The 17316-nt window shown below is 39.7% G+C and overlaps 1 protein-coding gene and 1 pseudogene across 6 annotated transcripts in view; one reads left to right on the plus strand and one right to left on the minus strand.

Moving 5' to 3' along the window:
- OXCT1 (3-oxoacid CoA-transferase 1) overlaps window positions 1-17316 on the minus strand; it is a 144098-nt gene that overhangs the window by 78563 nt on the left and 48219 nt on the right. The window lies entirely within an intron of this gene.
- LOC307184487 (peptidyl-prolyl cis-trans isomerase H-like) lies at window positions 14130-14609 on the plus strand (annotated as a pseudogene). The gene has a single exon. The product of its transcript is annotated as a peptidyl-prolyl cis-trans isomerase H-like (transcript).

The following is a 17316-nucleotide window of genomic DNA, read 5'->3' on the forward strand; positions in this document are numbered from 1 at the left end:
CGCGGGCCTCTCACTGTTGTGGCCTCACCAGTTGCAGAGCACAGGCTCCGGGCGCGCAGGCTCAGCAGCCATGGCTCACGGGCCCAGCCGCTCCGCGGCTGTGGGATCTTCCCAGACCGGGGCACGAACCTGCGTCCCCTGCATTGGCAGGCGGACTCAACCACTGCGCCACCAGGGAAGCCCACATGTACTTCTTTAAGAATCTGATGAAAGCTACAATATCTCCTCACACAAAAATGTTTCCTGACCTGTAAAGTCCCTCTTAAGATGACAGGGGATTTGTCCATAACCATGGCCCATTTCTACCCTCTGGCCTCAGGGAGACCCCAGACTAGAAAAGAACCCCTGTGCTAGTGCTTTGATGTCTTTGGTCCTATCCTGTTCAATGTCTTTATCAAGGCCTTAAATGAAGACAGGGAACACATCCTGAGTTCATTATGGTTAAGGGGCAAGGGTCTGGGTGCAACAGGCAATTCTGAACAGATATATTCCCATCTGTGTCAGAGAAGACAATCTCAGGCTCATGACCTCCAAGTATTTAGCAAAAGTTTGGGTAAAAAAACAATGATTTAGGAGCCCAACCACTCTTTTAATGCTCCAAGAAGAGTATGCTCTTAGAGAAAACCTGTATCTTTATACCATAGTTATAAAGAGCTCTTTCTTGCAATTAAAACAGTGCCTAAGATAAAATTCTGTCTAGTTTTAATAGCAAGAATAGTTGTACTTCACTTAATCATTAGTTTCCTTTAAATTATATGTACTATGGTGGGAGGGAGGGATAAATTAGGAGTTTGGGATTAACATATACACATTACTATATATAAAATAGATAACCAACAAGGACCTACTGTATAGCACAGGGAACTCTACTCAGTATACTGTAGTTACCTACATGGGAAAAGAATCTGAAAAAGAATGGATATATGTATATGTACAACTGAATCACTTTGCTATACATCTTAAACTAACACAACACTGTAAATCAACTATACTCCAATATAAAATAAAAATTAAATTAAAAAATTATATGTACTATCAACTATATAAATTTTTAAAATTTATTTATTTTATTTATTTCTTTTTGGCTGTGTTGGGTCTTTTGCTGGCGCGTGGGCTTCCTCTAGTTGCGGAGAGCGGGGGCTACTCTTCATTGCGGTGTGTGGGATTCTCACTGCAGTGGCTTCTCTTGTTGCAGAGCACAGACCCTAGGTGTGCGGGCTTCAGTAGTTGTGGCGCATGGGCATAGCTGCTCCATGGCATGTGGGATCTTCCTGGACCAGGGCTCAAACCCATGTCCCCTGCACCGGCAGGTGGATTCTTAACCACTGTGCCACCAGGGAAGACCCTAAATGAGTAATTTTTATTTGACATCTTTTGTTTGCCATTACAGTATAATTTTTCATCTAGTCCTAGCTCCATTTTAAAGCCCAACCATTGCTTTTCTTTCTTCGTAGAGCCCTACTTTTTTTTTTTTTAATTAATTTATTTATTTGTTTGTTGTTTTCTGGGGGGGGGCTGTGTTGGGCCCTTGTTCTGTGTGTGGACATTTGCTAGTTGCAGCGAGTGGTGTGCGGGCTTCTCATTGGCATGGCTTCTCCTGCTGCAGAGCACGGGCTCTAGAGTGCAGGCTTAGTAGCTGTGGCGCACGGGCTTAGCTGCTCCATGGCAATGTGGGAATCTTCCCGGACCAGGGATCAAACCCGTGTCCCCTGCATTGGCAGGCAGATTCTCACCCACTGCGCCACCAGGGAAGCCCCCTACTTTTAATTGATGTTATCTTGTATATTTTCTGTGTCTTATAAGCTACTTTACATCGTCTCTGGAATAAAATGTATAAAAATTAAACAGTACACTTATCAAATTGGATTATGACACAAGGCCAGAAAGAATAGTTGATATAATGAAGATAGAAAATGGCCTCTACTGATTAGGAAAATAAAATGAGCCAATTAAGTGAATGAAATTAAGCACGGATCAAAGTTAATATTGTAAAATAATACCTGGCCTAGTAACATTTTCTAGGAAATAAAAGGGTTTAGTTAACCACCAGCAAAAAAACCATAATGTGACAGAGATACCCAGAGAACAACAAAAGACTCTTCCTTTCTCCACTTGTCCAACCTCAGAGTTGATGATAATCACCTTCCACCTCATGTTCCTCATTACAAAACAAAAGCAGTTCTTCCTCCCTACAATGTCTCATTTAAAAACATGGGATGAGAAGGAAAATGGATGAAGCAGTTTGAACTCATTAGAAGAAAAGCTTTACCTAAAATAACCTAATTTACTAAAACTGTGCCTAGCAGCAAAATAGGACATACGGATTTAAAAAAAGTATTACTCACTTCACGGATTATCCCAATAGTTTATGTAGAATGGAAGAAGTGTTTTTAAACAAATTCAAAAGCAGTTAATGGTATTATTTTCATTTCCACTGACACTAATACGACATGTAGTCTAGTCCATGATGGCATTCTGTCTTCTCACTTTTTATTTAACCAAAAAATGCCAACCTTCACTAAGTATGTGATTTAATAACATGCAGGCAGTATTATAAATATCCAATTTTATTTGTCCTATCTTTTTCTAAAAGAAAATCTTATTAAGACTGTAGCAAATCCAAAGAAGTAATTAAAATGAGTACATCTACCCAAAGGAATTAAAATACTTCTAACGCATTCATTCAAAGCACCAGCCTTATCTACAATAGTAAGAAAAAAATTACACCATTAACACATAATCCAAGAAAAACATCAAGACAAGATATAATTAATAGAATTAACTAGGAACATTTTTTAATGAAGAGAGTTATGGAGAAACAAGGAGAGAAAAACGTTTGTGTTGGGTTTTACAGCCACAGAAAAACTGCCTATTAGAGATGCTAAAACTTTAAAAGGTTAGTTTCTAAGACTGTTTCCTTCAGTTGGGGGCTGTTAATCATCCTTGGAGCTTTTTATAATTCAAGAACACAGTACTTAACACACAAACTGCAAAGAAGACTTGGGTTAAACTCTAACATTTCCAGAACACAGATAATAGTTGCTTAACCCAGCAGGGACTGTGACTCGAATTCAGTTTGTGAATGGCTCAATTCCTAAATTTAAAATCGTTTAGCATGTGCCACTTTGAATAAGAGTTTTATTTGTCATTTAATCTTCTAAATGTTCTCAGTATGTTTTCATTTCTAGGAAGCAGTAAGCAAAGTTGAATCCTATTTATTTCGTTAAGAAAATTAAAATGCCATGTTCGTTTTCCCTGATTTAGTGTAACAAAGTAGTCGTAAGATGCAAAAATAAATAAACATCAAAACAAAATACTTTCTTTCCTCTCTCTGTAGCTCAATTTCTAAAACTAGACCTTTAAGTCCTAAAGACATTCAAACATATTCATCACATTCTCAACTGTGATTTTAGCATTAAGATCAAATGACTCTTCCCTTAGGACAACTGGCAGAGACACACAATCAGTTTTACAGTTGGCATCACTTGTTTTGATACCGAGCAGGATCTGTGGGGCTCCTGGGCGCAAAAGTCTTTCAGTGTTCCCCATTTCTTGATTACAGGAAATAGGTTTCAGCCTCCAGGACCTTCCCTGCATTCCAAAAGGCAGGTTCAAACAGTTGATAATTAGGGAAGGGAGGGGATGCAGAGACAAGGGAGGAACAGTCAAGAGAGACAATAATGCAGTCTTGGGGCGGGGTCCTGGTTCCCCATCAAGGGATATCCATAACAGTATTTTTGAGCTGTTTTGCAGATACTAAAACCCCCACTAGAGGGGAGAAATTAATGATATGCTGCTCACAAGCATGTAGACCCCCGACCAGTTGGAACCAGAAGGTTGATAATGCTGAATCCCACTTACCTCACCACCAACCAATCAGAAGAATGTCCACAAGCTGATCATGCCCTCTTTGAACCACTACTACAAAACTTCTCAATACCCCCCCAGCTGGGGACACATGGTTTGAGGACATTAGCCCACTGTGGCCCCCTTTGCCTGGCAAAGGAATAAAGCTATTCATTTCTACTTTACCCAAAACTCTGTCTCCAAAAGTTAATTTGGTGTCGGGTACAGAGGCCTGATTTGGCTTCAGTTTTCAGTTTTTTCCAACAAATTGAATTTCAGCCTCTAGTCATCACTAGGAAACCAGTCCTAACTCTGAAGTTATCATTCACAGCAATCACTGAAACCTACAGTGAATAAAGCTGATCAAGGTCCCGAATCTAAAATATCTTCTGAGAATACATAGCTCACCCCCAAAACTCAACGCCATATGTGAAAAGTTAAGAATGACAATTAAAAGAAGCATGCTGGGGATCGAACCCACGACCTTGGCATCATTAGCACCACGCTCTAACCAACTGAGCTAACATGCTATGCAGCTCAATATCAAAGAAACAAACAACCCAATCCAAAACTGGGCAGAAGACCTAAGTAGACATTTCTCCAAAGAAGATATACAGATGGCCAACAAACACATGAAAGGATGCTCAACATCACTAATCATTAGAGAAATGCATATCAAAACTACAATGAGGTATCACCTCACACCAGTGAGAATGGCCACCATCAAAAAGTTTACAAATAATAAATGCTGGAGAGGGTGTGGAGAAAAGGGAATCCTCCAGCACTGTTGGTGGGAATGTAAATTGATACAGCCACTATGGAGAACAGTATGGAGGTCCCTTAAAAAACTAAAACTAGAACTACCATACAACCCAGCAATCCCACTACTGGGCATATACCCTGAGAAAACCATAATTCAAAAAGAGTCATGTACCACAATGTTCATTGCAGCTCTATTTACAATAGCCAGGTCATGGAAGCAACCTAAGTGTCCATCAACAGATGAATGGATAAAGATGTGGCACATATATACAATGGAATATTACTCAACCATAAGAAGAAATGAAATTGAGTTATTTGCAGTTAGGTGGATGGACCTAGAGTCTGTCATACAGAGTGAAGTAAGTCAGAAAGAGAAAAACAAACACCGTATGCTAACACATATATATGGAATCTAAAAAAAAAAAAAAAAAAGGTCATGAAGAACCTAGGGGCAAGACGGGAATAAAGATGCAGACATAGAGAATGGACTTGAGGATACGGGGAGGGGGAAGGGTAAGCTGGGACGAAGTGAGAGAGTGGCATGGACATATACACACTACCAAGTGTAAAACAGATAGCTAATGGGAAGCAGCCACATAGCACAGGGAGATCAGCTTGGTGCTTTGTGACCACCTAGAGGGGTGGGATAGGGAGGGTGGGAGGGGAACGCAGAGGGAGGAGATATGGGGATATATGTATAGCTGAATCACTTTGTTATAAAGCAGAAACTAACACACCATTGTAAAGCAACTATACTCCAATAAAGATGTTAAAAAAAAAGCATACTGATCTTTTAGACAGAATTTCCCTTCTCCCATTAAAGAAAAGGTGGCTGTGATTGATAGAAGAGAGTAATTTACGATGTCAGTAGTTTGTAAGAGAAGGATTTTTGTCCGCATGATTCTAATGCCATGTATTTCACTGACTTCTGCTATCCTTAAAAAATGAGATAACAGGGCTTCCCTGGTGGCGCAGTGGTTGAGAGTCCGCCTGCCGATGCAGGGGACACGGGTTCGTGCCCCGGTCCAGGGAGATCCCACATGCCGCGGAGCGTCTGGGCCCGTGAGCCACGGCCGCTGAGCCTGCGCGTCCGGAGCCTGTGCTCCGCAACGGGAGAGGCCACAACAGTGAGAGGCCCGCGTACCGCAAAAAAAAAAAAAAAAAAAAAAAGATAACAGAGTATGATATAGAGAACTGCATTTGGGGTCAAAAGATGTAGATTCTGGGTTTTAGGTCTAATATCTTCTTGCACTGTGTTCTTATGAGAACCACTTAAGGCCATTTCATCTCTAAAATGTGAAAGTTGAAATTTAAGTGACATCTAATATTCTTTCTAGCCCTTACATGTTATAAGTCTACATCAGTTGCTGGATGGTCCACAACAAAGACCTCAAAGTACACACATTAACCTACAGTATCTTTCTAATTATTCTGGATTATTGAGCCCTAGATCAATCCCCTTTTACTGGGTGTACTTTGTTAAAGGCAACACATGATTTTAATTCCATGCCACTTAGTATACCTTCAGCACTCCTCTGCACTTGTGTATATGCTATGCCAATTCTCCCCTGACTAACCAGGCTGTTGCATTTACAAGGCCAGTTTATTTGCCACTAAGTTATCATCTTTTGCAAAGCTAGTTAACTACCATATGGCTTGTTCTCCTTTAGTTGAGCAATAAAAGCCTATTGAATCAGACACTATCTATTCCAGCCAACATTAAAAGGCACACCATGAGTTAGTGATCCCAGAGAAATCAGAGGAACCTAGTCACCCAAATAAGGAAGGGAATTACAGAACACCTGGTGGCAGATTATCAAGCCTCTCAAAGCAAGGCCCAACAAAGACCTCAACTATAAAGCCGTCAGGAAGAACCACTGAACATAAGGCATTTTTTACTTTCTTATAGACTACGGCAGGATAATGGCAATCAACTAGAATGAACAGAACGTTTCTAAGCCTGCAAAGTGACGCTTATATTTTAACCTTCTGGCTAAGTGACTCAAACATCATTCAGTGAGCACCTATTATGTGCCAGGCATCGTGTGCCTGTACTGGGGATACAGAGATGAATAGGACAAGGTCCCACGAGGTTCTTGCTCAGTCCTACTGGAGGAGACAGGCGAACAGCTAACCACAATATAACAAAGTAATAAATGCTACAACAGAGGAAAAGCTTCGGTGAGAAGGCAGAAAATGAGCCACAGAAAGAAGGATGGGGAGGGCATTCCAGGCAGCCAGAATGGCCAGGGCAAAGGCCTGGAGTCAGGGAAGGATGTGTTCTATGGAGGAATGTGGAAAGATGGTACCTGTGAAAGAATTTCGTGTACCTAGGAACAGGAATGGCAGAAAGAAGTGTGAAATGCTTATTTTATGGAACGAGGAACCTAACTTTGGAAGAGCTATCAGAAATGGTAACATCTAACCTGAACAAAAAAGAAATGTGATTTCCTTCATACTTCAAAAATCTCACATGAGAGTCCACCTTAACTGATGCTGCTAGGGCAGTTTCTTTTGATTACGGTGGCTTCTCATCAGAAAGAAATTTTCAACACCTTGGCAATTACATTCTCTCACTTTTACTAATTTTTGGTTGTGCACCTGGCTTTTCTAGGCGCCTGATAAAAGGCCATTGAGAAATTTGAATACATTCTAATTTGGGGAGGCTGACATATGCTAGATGCTCAAGCTACAATAATGACACATGCAAAAGTGCATTTAAAAGAGAGACAACCAGTAACACAAAAGGGGTCAATAAGTAATGTTTTTCATTTTTCCTCTCACACATTTCTTACTTAAATCATTTATGTAAGCCATGACTTTAAAATACCTTCTTTTTTTAGCTATACTCTCAAACTAGAAAGATTTGGAAAGTAAAACTTTAAAAAAAAAAAAAGCAGCTAATTTTTCAAGTGAAACAATCTTGCATAAGCCCTAATTATCGCTTCAGTATTTGTAGGCTAAATCTATATTTGAGGTGGAAAAAATAACATTTTTTGACAAGGTCTCTGGAAGGAGTGAGGAAAGCCACTGCTATTTTAATAGGAATGACTTTAAAATCACAAGCTAAATTCTTATGACCAACATGGAATAAATTGATAAGTAGGTCAAAAATTGTTAGTTAAAATAAAGGTGAAGGCAAAATTAATAAATGGAATTTTTGGCCTTTTTTCCAATAAGACAGTTCATAAGAGTGCATCTCCTCAATTTATGTCAGGCATCCTGTGCTTTATTATTCAATAACCTTTTGAGAGAGAATATCACAGGTAAAGATTCCAAAACCATTAGATTATGTTAGAAATACCCTCTTACCCTTTCTTCCCTTCTCTTTTTTTAACAGGATCTATGTCCTCATTTGCAATGAGGTGATTTTGTGGGAAACCATGACTGTACGTTTTAGAGAGCTGTCTCAAAACAGTGAATCAACAGAGCACTTGACTCACACCTTATTTTAGGAAGGGGTTCTGGGGGTAAGCTGCCAGCCATGGTTACTTTCTTTCTGAGAGCCTTAGCCATCTTTACTCCCGTAACTCAGAGTTAAGATGCTCCTCCTTATATATTCTACTAGCTATAGCCAATCAAGTTCTTGCCTGGGGACCAGCAGCTGGGGGATCCCTCAGGAAGCTGGGTTCAAATCCAAAAAGCCTAACTCCAGAGCTCACGTGTCAACCACAATCCTGCACATTTTCTTTCTCCCTCTTACATAACTCATCACCAAAGAACACCTGGAAATGAAATACTAGACATTCCCATTCAAATAATGACAGTAATACTTATAACAACACATAAAATCACAAAAAATACAAACAACCAATAAATATTCAACTCCCTTGTCATCAAAGAGACGCAAATCAAAACCAGGACAGGACAAAAACAAGACAGCTTTTTTCACCTAGCAGATTATCCAAAAAAAAAATTAAGTATAATATCCATATTGTCAACAATGGCTGAAAATGATACTTTTAAATATCATTATAGAGTTATAATTGAAATTACCTTCCTAGAGAACAATTCAGCAATATTTATCAAAAGCTGATAAAATGTTGAGGCACACACCCCAAAAATCCACTTCTAGGAATTTCATCAAATCATCATACATACACTGAAACAAGGATATTCACTATAGCATTATTAATAATAGCGAGGGAAAAACAACATAAAAGTATAACAATTGAGTTATTAATATAAATTTGAGTATAACTACTAAAATATCCTCTTGGGGAACATTTAGTGACCTCCAAAAACATTCTTAATGTTTTACATAATGAATATAAAATATGATCCTAATTTTATAAAAGCAAACATATAAGTAACAAACAGGAAGTAAGGAAATCAAACCAAGAGACATCCATTCCATTTCTTCCCTCAAGGCCGTTGGTTCTATGGAAGATGTGTCTCCACACCCCATTTTGGCCCATCCCCACTCAAATGTTCTTAGACCTTTGAGCCAAGACAGAGTGTAAAATACCTGAAGTCTTATTCTTCATTTACAATCCACATTTATATATATCTACAGAAACAAGGCCTTAGCCTTGTTAGAAAGGGCGTCTTTGAGGTTAGAGCCACAAACCATGCAAACAACCATCAGAATCCCATAGCAATTACTATCTTTATCATTAAATTTAGCACCCATTGCTCTATATACAACTTCGAATTTCAGGTTAGTCCTATCTCAGCAACTATATTGTGGGATCATCTAAGATAATCACTGTGTCTCATATAGCAATCCTTATCATTTGTAAACTTAACAGTCACGTTTTAACTATCTTCCCAAGCAACTCTGAAGGGGGTAATTTGTAGATTTCATAAGCTATGAACTTGACCCAGTGTGCAGTTAGAATGGCTTTCTAGCTAATTGTCCATTTTCCACATTTAAGTGAAATATTGTTTTTATCTATACATGGTCACACATGCAGTAACTTCTTGAAAGAATGAAACTTTCATTTCCTTGTGAAAGTCAGAACACAGGACTAATAGTTCTTGGATATTTGGACAAACACAAGAAATCAAATATCAAACTCAACAATGGCTCAGATTCAGCGTGTGAACAAGTCCACTATATATTCTATATGAAAACAAAAACAGGCAATTTGTTAATCTTCCAAGTGTTCCAACCAGGAGAGCTGGTTAATACCAAAGAATGCAACTGCTGGATTATGTGGCAATAGCATGTTTAGTTTTATTGGAAAGTGCCAAACTGTCTCCGAAAGCAGCTCTACCACTTCACATTTCCACCAAAAAGGAAGGAGAGTTCTTGCTGTCCACATTCTCACCAGCATTTGGTGATGCCGGTGCTTTGGATTTTAGTCATTCTAATAGGTGTGTAGTGCTATTGAATTGTTTTAATTTGAAATTCTCTAAAGACATATGATGTTGATCATTTTTTCATCTGCTTATTTGCCATATGTATATTGTCTTTGGTGAGGTGTCTGTACAGATGTCTTGACCATGGATTGTGCTTTTGGTGTTGTATTTAAAAAGGCATTGCCAAACCCAACCAAGTTCACCTGGATTTTCTCTTATCTTTTAGAAGTTGTTTTTTTTTTTTTTTTTTTTTTTGCTGTACGCGGGCCTCTCACTGTTGTGGCCTCTCCTGTTGCGGAGCACAGGCTCAGGACGCACAGGCTCAGCGGCCATGGCTCGTGGGCCTAGCCGCTCCACGGCATGTAGGATCTTCCCGGACCAGGGCACGAACCCGCGTCCCCTGCATCGGCAGGCGGACTCTCAACCACTGCGCCACCAGGGAAGCCCCTAGAAGTTTTATAGTTTTGCATTTCACATTTAAGTCTATGGTCCATTTTGAGTTAATTTTTGTCAGTTATTTTAATAAAGGAAATTTAAATAAGGAATTAGAGAACTAAAAATGCAAAAAAGAAGCACTGAGGTGACACAGATACAGTAACTGCAAGAGCAGCAAAAGAAAGTGGTTGAACTGATGCTTAGGAAAGGGGCTGCACAGAGCTGGGACCCAAACTGCTGTGAAGATGGCATGGGGCAGCTGGTGCTGGTATCTCAGAAGGTCATAATGAGTGTGAAAAAATAAAAAGAACCACTGTCACTGCATGCACTTTAAGGATTCTTATGTCTTTGTTAAGAATTGGTCCTTTTATCATCATGGAATGTCTTTCTTTATCTCTGGTATTTTCCTTGCTCTGAAGTCAGTTTTGCTATGATAGCAGATCTTAAATGTTCTCACCATAAAAAGGAAATGGTAATTATGTGAGGAGCTGGAGATGTTAGCTAACACTATAGTGGTAATCATTTCATAATATGTAAGTGTATCAAGTCAACATGTTGTACACCTTAAACTTATACAATGCTATATATGTCAATTATATATATCAATAAAGCTGCAAAAAATATATATAAAAGCAGGTTTCTTATAGACAACATATAGCTGGGTCTCATTTAATCCCATCTGAGAGTCTCTGTCTTTTAACTGGTATATCTTAGACCATTAATATTTAAAGTGACTATTGATATAGTTGGATTAACATTTACCATAGTTGTTACATTTTCTATTTGTTGTCCTTGTTTCTCTTTTGTCTTATCTTTTTCTGCCTTCTGTTTTTTTTTTTAATATTTATTTATTTATTTGGCTGCACCAGGTCTTAGTTGTAGCACGCAGGATCTTCACTGACGCCTGCAGGATCTTCAGTTGCGGCATGCAGGATCTTTTTATTATTTTAATTGCAACATGCGGGATCTTTAGTTGTGGCATACAGGCTCTCAGTTGTGGCATGAGGGATCTAGTTCCCTGACCAGGGATCAAACCAGGGCCCCCTGCATTGGGAGCGTGGAGTCTTAACTGCTGGACCACCAGGGAAGTCCCTCCTTCTCTGGTTTTAACTAAGCTTTTTATATGATTCCATTTTTTCTCCTCTCCTAGAATGTTCATTACAACCAGCCCTCTGTATCCATGAGTTTCACATCAGCAAATTCAGGTTGAATGTGTGGATGTGAAACCCATGGATACAGCTGACTGTATACCTCTCTTTTTACCCTTTTTAGTGGTTATGCTTGAGTTGGCAATATACATTCACAACTAATCCAAGGCTTCTTTCAGATAACACTATACCACCTCACGGGTAGTGCAAGTACCCTATGACAGAGTACTCTTACCTCTCCCTCCTGTCCTTTAAAGCATTGCTATCATTCATTTCATTCATCCATAAGCTATAATTATGAAATACATTAAAACTATTATTATTGTGAACAAATTGTTGTCTGTTGATTTTCAGTTTGTTCACTTTCTTATTGTGAGAACAGGTGTGGTGACTACTAAGCTACTTAGATGCCAGAACAGAAACTGGAAGTTCCTATTTTTTAAGTAGATAATCATTAGCAGTATTTATTATACAGAATCCTAAAATTTCTATCTTGGTTTCAAACTACTGTATAATATCATCTACATCATTTTTAACTGGGGGGAACCATTCTACCTTCTCAAGTGTGAAGGCTCTCATTTCACAGCTTTCAGGAAATTATCCAATTTTTTAAGTTTTAAGAGGTTAACATTTCTGAATGATTTTTAATTTTGTGTTTATGGAAGTATTAACATTGTGCTGGAGCTATACTTGGCTGAAAAATTCAATTAGCTAAAGGTCTAAGCCCCTGCCCTTAAAGAGGTAATAAATTATATTTTAAATGTTAACACTACAAAGTATAAAACAAAATACACCTATCATTCTTCACTTGTACTTAAGAACATGGCTTTGGAGGCAGAAAGAAATGTTTTTAGATCTTAACTCTCCCTTATTAGCTTTATCATAAAGCCTCTCCTTATCCTCATTTCCTTCCTCTATAGAATAAGGATAATAAAACCTACCACACTGGGTTATTATAACAGATGATCTTATGTGCTTTGCACGTAAGTTCACGGTATAAATAGTACTTGCTGCTGCTGCTGTTGTTTTTGTTGCTTTTATCATCATTAGGCTATATCTCCTTTATCTGCTATTGCCACAGTTGAAAACATTTCAATTATGGAGTCTACTCCACTTTGTGTAGGCATGCCCTAGCTGTATCTATTCTATTTGGACCATTTTACTGCCCCTCCTATTTCTTGGGAATGAATTTTATGAAGAAAAATTTTCCATTCTATTTTGTTCTCTCCTTATAAAATCTAGTCCTCATTAATCCACATATAAAATGCTACTTTGTACATTTAAAAATATGAACCACGGGCTTCCCTGGTGGCACAGGGGTTGAGAGTCCACCTGCCGATGCAGGGGACATGGGTTCGTCCCCCGGTCCGGGAAGATCCCACATGCTGCAGAGCAGCTGGGCCCGTGAGCCATGGCCACTGAGCCTGCGCGTCCGGAGCCTGTGCTCCACAACGGGAGAGGCCACAACAGTGAGAGGCCCACGTACCACAAAAAAAAAAAAAAAAAAAAAAAATGGACCAACAAAAAGGAAAAGTAAGTGAAAACTTTTTGGGTGCAAACATAATGCCAAAAGCATTGGGGAAATATATCTATAAATAAAACAGCAGCTAAACTACTTTTTATAGCAGGAATTGGTTTATGGAACTGGCTTTAAAATACCATTTAATACTCCCTTTCTTTCTAACGGTCTAATTCCACTTCTGAGATGCCAATTCTCAAAATGAATGAGCTTTGTAAATTCCTCAAATTGAGAGAAATTTAAATTATACCAAAACTTTCAAACTCAACAGCCTTAATCCTGTAGCTTTTTGTAGGTAACCTGTATTTGTCTGAGTTTCGTAATATTGAATTTTTCTTCCCTGAGTTTTGTGTATGCCAGCAAACCTTTTCCAAAATTTAAAAAGAAATTCTAAACTGAAAGAACTTTTTCAGAATGCAAGGCAAAACTTGTATCCTTTCCCGTAATTATTAAGGAAACTAAAATAGCTTCTTTAAATTAATAACCCAGCTCCTTTTCACAGCAAGCACAGAAGAGATACTAAGTTCTTCAGATTCCTGTTTAACTTCTCTCCCATGGGATTTGGATTTAAAATTCTCTTCAAAGAAATTGAATGTGGGCTTAGTTATTCAGTGACAGAAATTAACATTACATTTCAGATGCCAAATCGGAGAGAAGGCGACCTATACTCCTGGACATGAGTGGTCTTGGTTTCCTCACGGAATGAAGAACAGAAGAGAAAACCATTACAGGAGTGCCTCCTTATCCACACGGGATACATTCCAAGACCCCCAGTTGATACCTGAAACTGTGGATAGCACCAAACCCTATATATACTGTTTTTTCCTATACATACAAACCTAGGATAAAATTTAACTTTTAAATTAGGCATGATAGGGATTCCCCTGGTGGTCCAGTGGGTAATACTCCACACTCCCAATGCAGGGGGCCCGGGTTCGATCCCTGGTCCGGGAACTAGATCCTGCATGCATGCCACAACTAACAGTCTGCAGGCCACAACTAAAAGATCACACACCACAACTAAGACCCAGAGCAGCCAAAATAAATAAATAAATAAATTTTTTTAAAACTTAGGCACTGGCTTGTGGAAGGACTGGGTAGAACACAAGGGAAGTTGGCTGCATGAAGATGGAGCTCTTTGCAGACGCAGTGCCTAAGATGGCTGAGAATTTTAGGCAGTTCTGCACTGGACAATTCAGAAAAGATGGGGTTCCAACAGGATACAAAGGGAACAGCTTCCACAGGGTCATAAAAGATTTCATGATTCAGGGTGGAGATTTTGTTAATGGAGATGGTCCTGGAGTCACTAGTATCTACTGGGGGGGGCTGTTTGCAGATGAAAACTTTAAGCTTAGACACTCAGCTCCAGGCCTGCTTTTCGTGGCAAACAGTGGTCCCAGAACAAATGGCGGCCAGTTTTACATCACCTGCTCTAAATGTGATTGGCTGATGGGAAGCACGTGGTGTTTGGAAAAATCACTGATGGACTTCTGGTGATGAGAAAGATTGAGAATGTTCCCACAGGCCCCAACAATAAGCCCAAGCTGCCTGTGGTGATCTCACAGTGTGGAGAGATGTAGGCCAGAGGAAGACTGAATCAGGCCTTCCCTTGCTTGGGGTGATGCTCCTGAGTAAGATAATCTGGACTGGCCCCTGTGTTTGCTTCCCTGCCTGCCGCTGCCCCATTTGATCAAGAGACCTCACAGATTCAGAAGCCAAGATTTTGTGTTTAAGTTTTCAACTGTAAATAAAGTTGTTCATTTAAAAAAAAAAAATTAGGCATGGGACTTCCCTGGTGATGCAGTGGTTAAGAATCTGCCTGCCAATGAAGGGGACACAGGTTCAATCCCTGGTCCGGGAAGATCCCACATGCCATGGAGCAACTAAGCCCATGGGCCACAACTACTGAAGCCCGTGTGCCCTAGAGCCCACGCACCGCAACTACTGAGCCTACGTGCCGCAACTACTGAAGCCTACGTGCTCTAGGGCCCACATGCTGCAACTACTGAGGCTGTGTGCTGCAACTACTGAAGCCCAAGTGCTGCAACTACTGAAGCCCGTGCACCTAGAGCCTGTGCTCCACAACAAGAGAAGCCACCGCAATGAGAAGCCCGCTCACTGCAACCAAGAGTAGCCCCCACTCGCCGCAACTAGAGAAAGCCCGCACGCAGCAACAAAGACCCAACGTAGCCAAAAAAAAAAAAAAAAAATTAGGCACGATAAGAGATTAACAACAGGGCTTCCCTGGTAGCGCAGTGGTTAAGAGTCTGCCTGCCGGTGCAGGGGACACGGGTTCGAGCCCTGGTCTGGGAGTATCCCACATGCCGCGGAGCAACTGGGCCCATGCGCCACAACTACTGAGCCTGCACGTCTGGAGCTTGTGCTCCACAAAAAGAGAGGCTGCGACAGTGAGAGGGCCGTGCACCGCGATGAAGAGTGGACCCCGCTCGCCGCAACTAGAGAAAGCCCTCACACAGAAACGAAGACCCAACACAGCCAATCAATCAATCAATAGAAATGCTGTAGAATTATTTTAAAAAAAAGAGATTAACAACAATAACTAATAATAAAATAGGACAATTACAACAATATACTATAATAGAAGTTATGTGAATGTGGTCTTGCTCTCTCTCAAATTACATTACTATACTGTGCTCTCCCTTCTTCTTCTTGTGACCATGTGAAATGATAAAATGCCTGTGACGAGATGAAGTGAGGTGAATGATATAGGCACTGTGACGTAATGTTAGGCTACTACTGACTTTCTGATGATGTATCAGAAGGAAGATCATCTGCTCCATGTCATCCTGGATCATCAAGCCATGTTGATGGCTGGGTGTCAGGAGCAGATGTTGACGGCTGGGGATCCCAGGCGGGACAGAATTGGAGCGGGTGAGATTTCATCCACTACTCTGAACAACATGTAATTTAAAACCTATCAATTGTTTATTTCTGGAATTTTCCATTTAATATTTTTGAACCACAGTTCACTACAAGTAACTGAAGCTGTGAAAAGTGAAACCCCAGATAAGGAGGGACTACTGTACTTTCTAACAATTAAGTCATCCTTGGTTTCTAATCTTTCATTATTTCTCCCAAATTAACCGTTTGTTTCAAACCATTTCATCTAAAAACAAACTAAATAAAACATACCTTTTCCTGAGTCTGTGAAAATTCAAAAGCAAAGCTTTCATAAGGAAGCAGTGAAAACACACCTGCAGACTAATTTATTTATATGTAACAGTGTGCTGCATCCTAAAGAAACAAGGGTCTATTTCTTGACCCTTAGTCTCTCTGACGTTTGCAGGTAGTGGTGTGCACTTAGTTGAACATGAAGCATCAATGAATATCTGAGGCCCTCTTTATTCATTTCATTTCTCTTACGCCCCCTAAAACAATTAATGTTACTTTCAATGAAAAGAATTCAAGGTGGATATTCAGTACAAGCATGTTTCATCAGGGAACAAAGGTTAGTTTTCATCCCAAACCAGAATATCTGAATCTTTTGCGCCAAAGTACAAAAAGAGATAAATAGGTCATTGGCTAATCCTCCATTTAAAATATGACAGCAGAGAGTGGCCATCAATTTTTGACTGCATGCAACTTATAAATCTGTCATTTCATAAGCTAATGAAATGACAGATTTATAAGAACCTTCCTTTCTATAAGGGGTCCATAATGCTCACCTTAAAAGTCATCACTGCATTTGCTCAATGTAAGGCATCAACATATTTAGGTCGATTTTGATGAGCTTTAAATATTAGGTAATTTACTGCCGATTAAAGCTAACAATATATTTAAAAAACAATCTAGATTAGTTTTTTGATAATGTCCTGAGATTTTAGAAGTCGGTGGTATTATGGAGTTTTAATTCCCCTACATCTCAAGAACTCTGGATGACAGGAAAAGGATAGGGAGGGTGTGCCTTGCCAGCTGCAACCCACGGGGTAGTCCTATAGTCACTGTCACTGGGCCAGTGAGGACAGTCATCTGAGGTTCATTAATCAAAGCAGCAGGAGGGATCAAGGTAAGAACATAGCACTTCAGAGCTTTAGAAAACACATCCAAATGACCTAACCCACTGACGCTCAAAAGAGACCCGTGAAATAGGCAAATACACAGGAGATGCTTATAGAGAAGCTGGGATTCTAAAGTACTTATTTGTCCAAGGTCACAATGCCAGTGGGAGGCAAAGATGTGATTGGTTTTCTTTTTCTATTTCTTTTTTTATTTTGTTTCATTTTTTAACATCTTTATTGGAGTATAATTGCTTTACAATGTTGTATTAGTTGCTGCTGTATA

Source organism: Stenella coeruleoalba (assembly GCF_951394435.1).
Source record: "Stenella coeruleoalba genome assembly, chromosome: 3".
NCBI classification, from domain to species: Eukaryota; Metazoa; Chordata; class Mammalia; order Artiodactyla; family Delphinidae; genus Stenella; species Stenella coeruleoalba.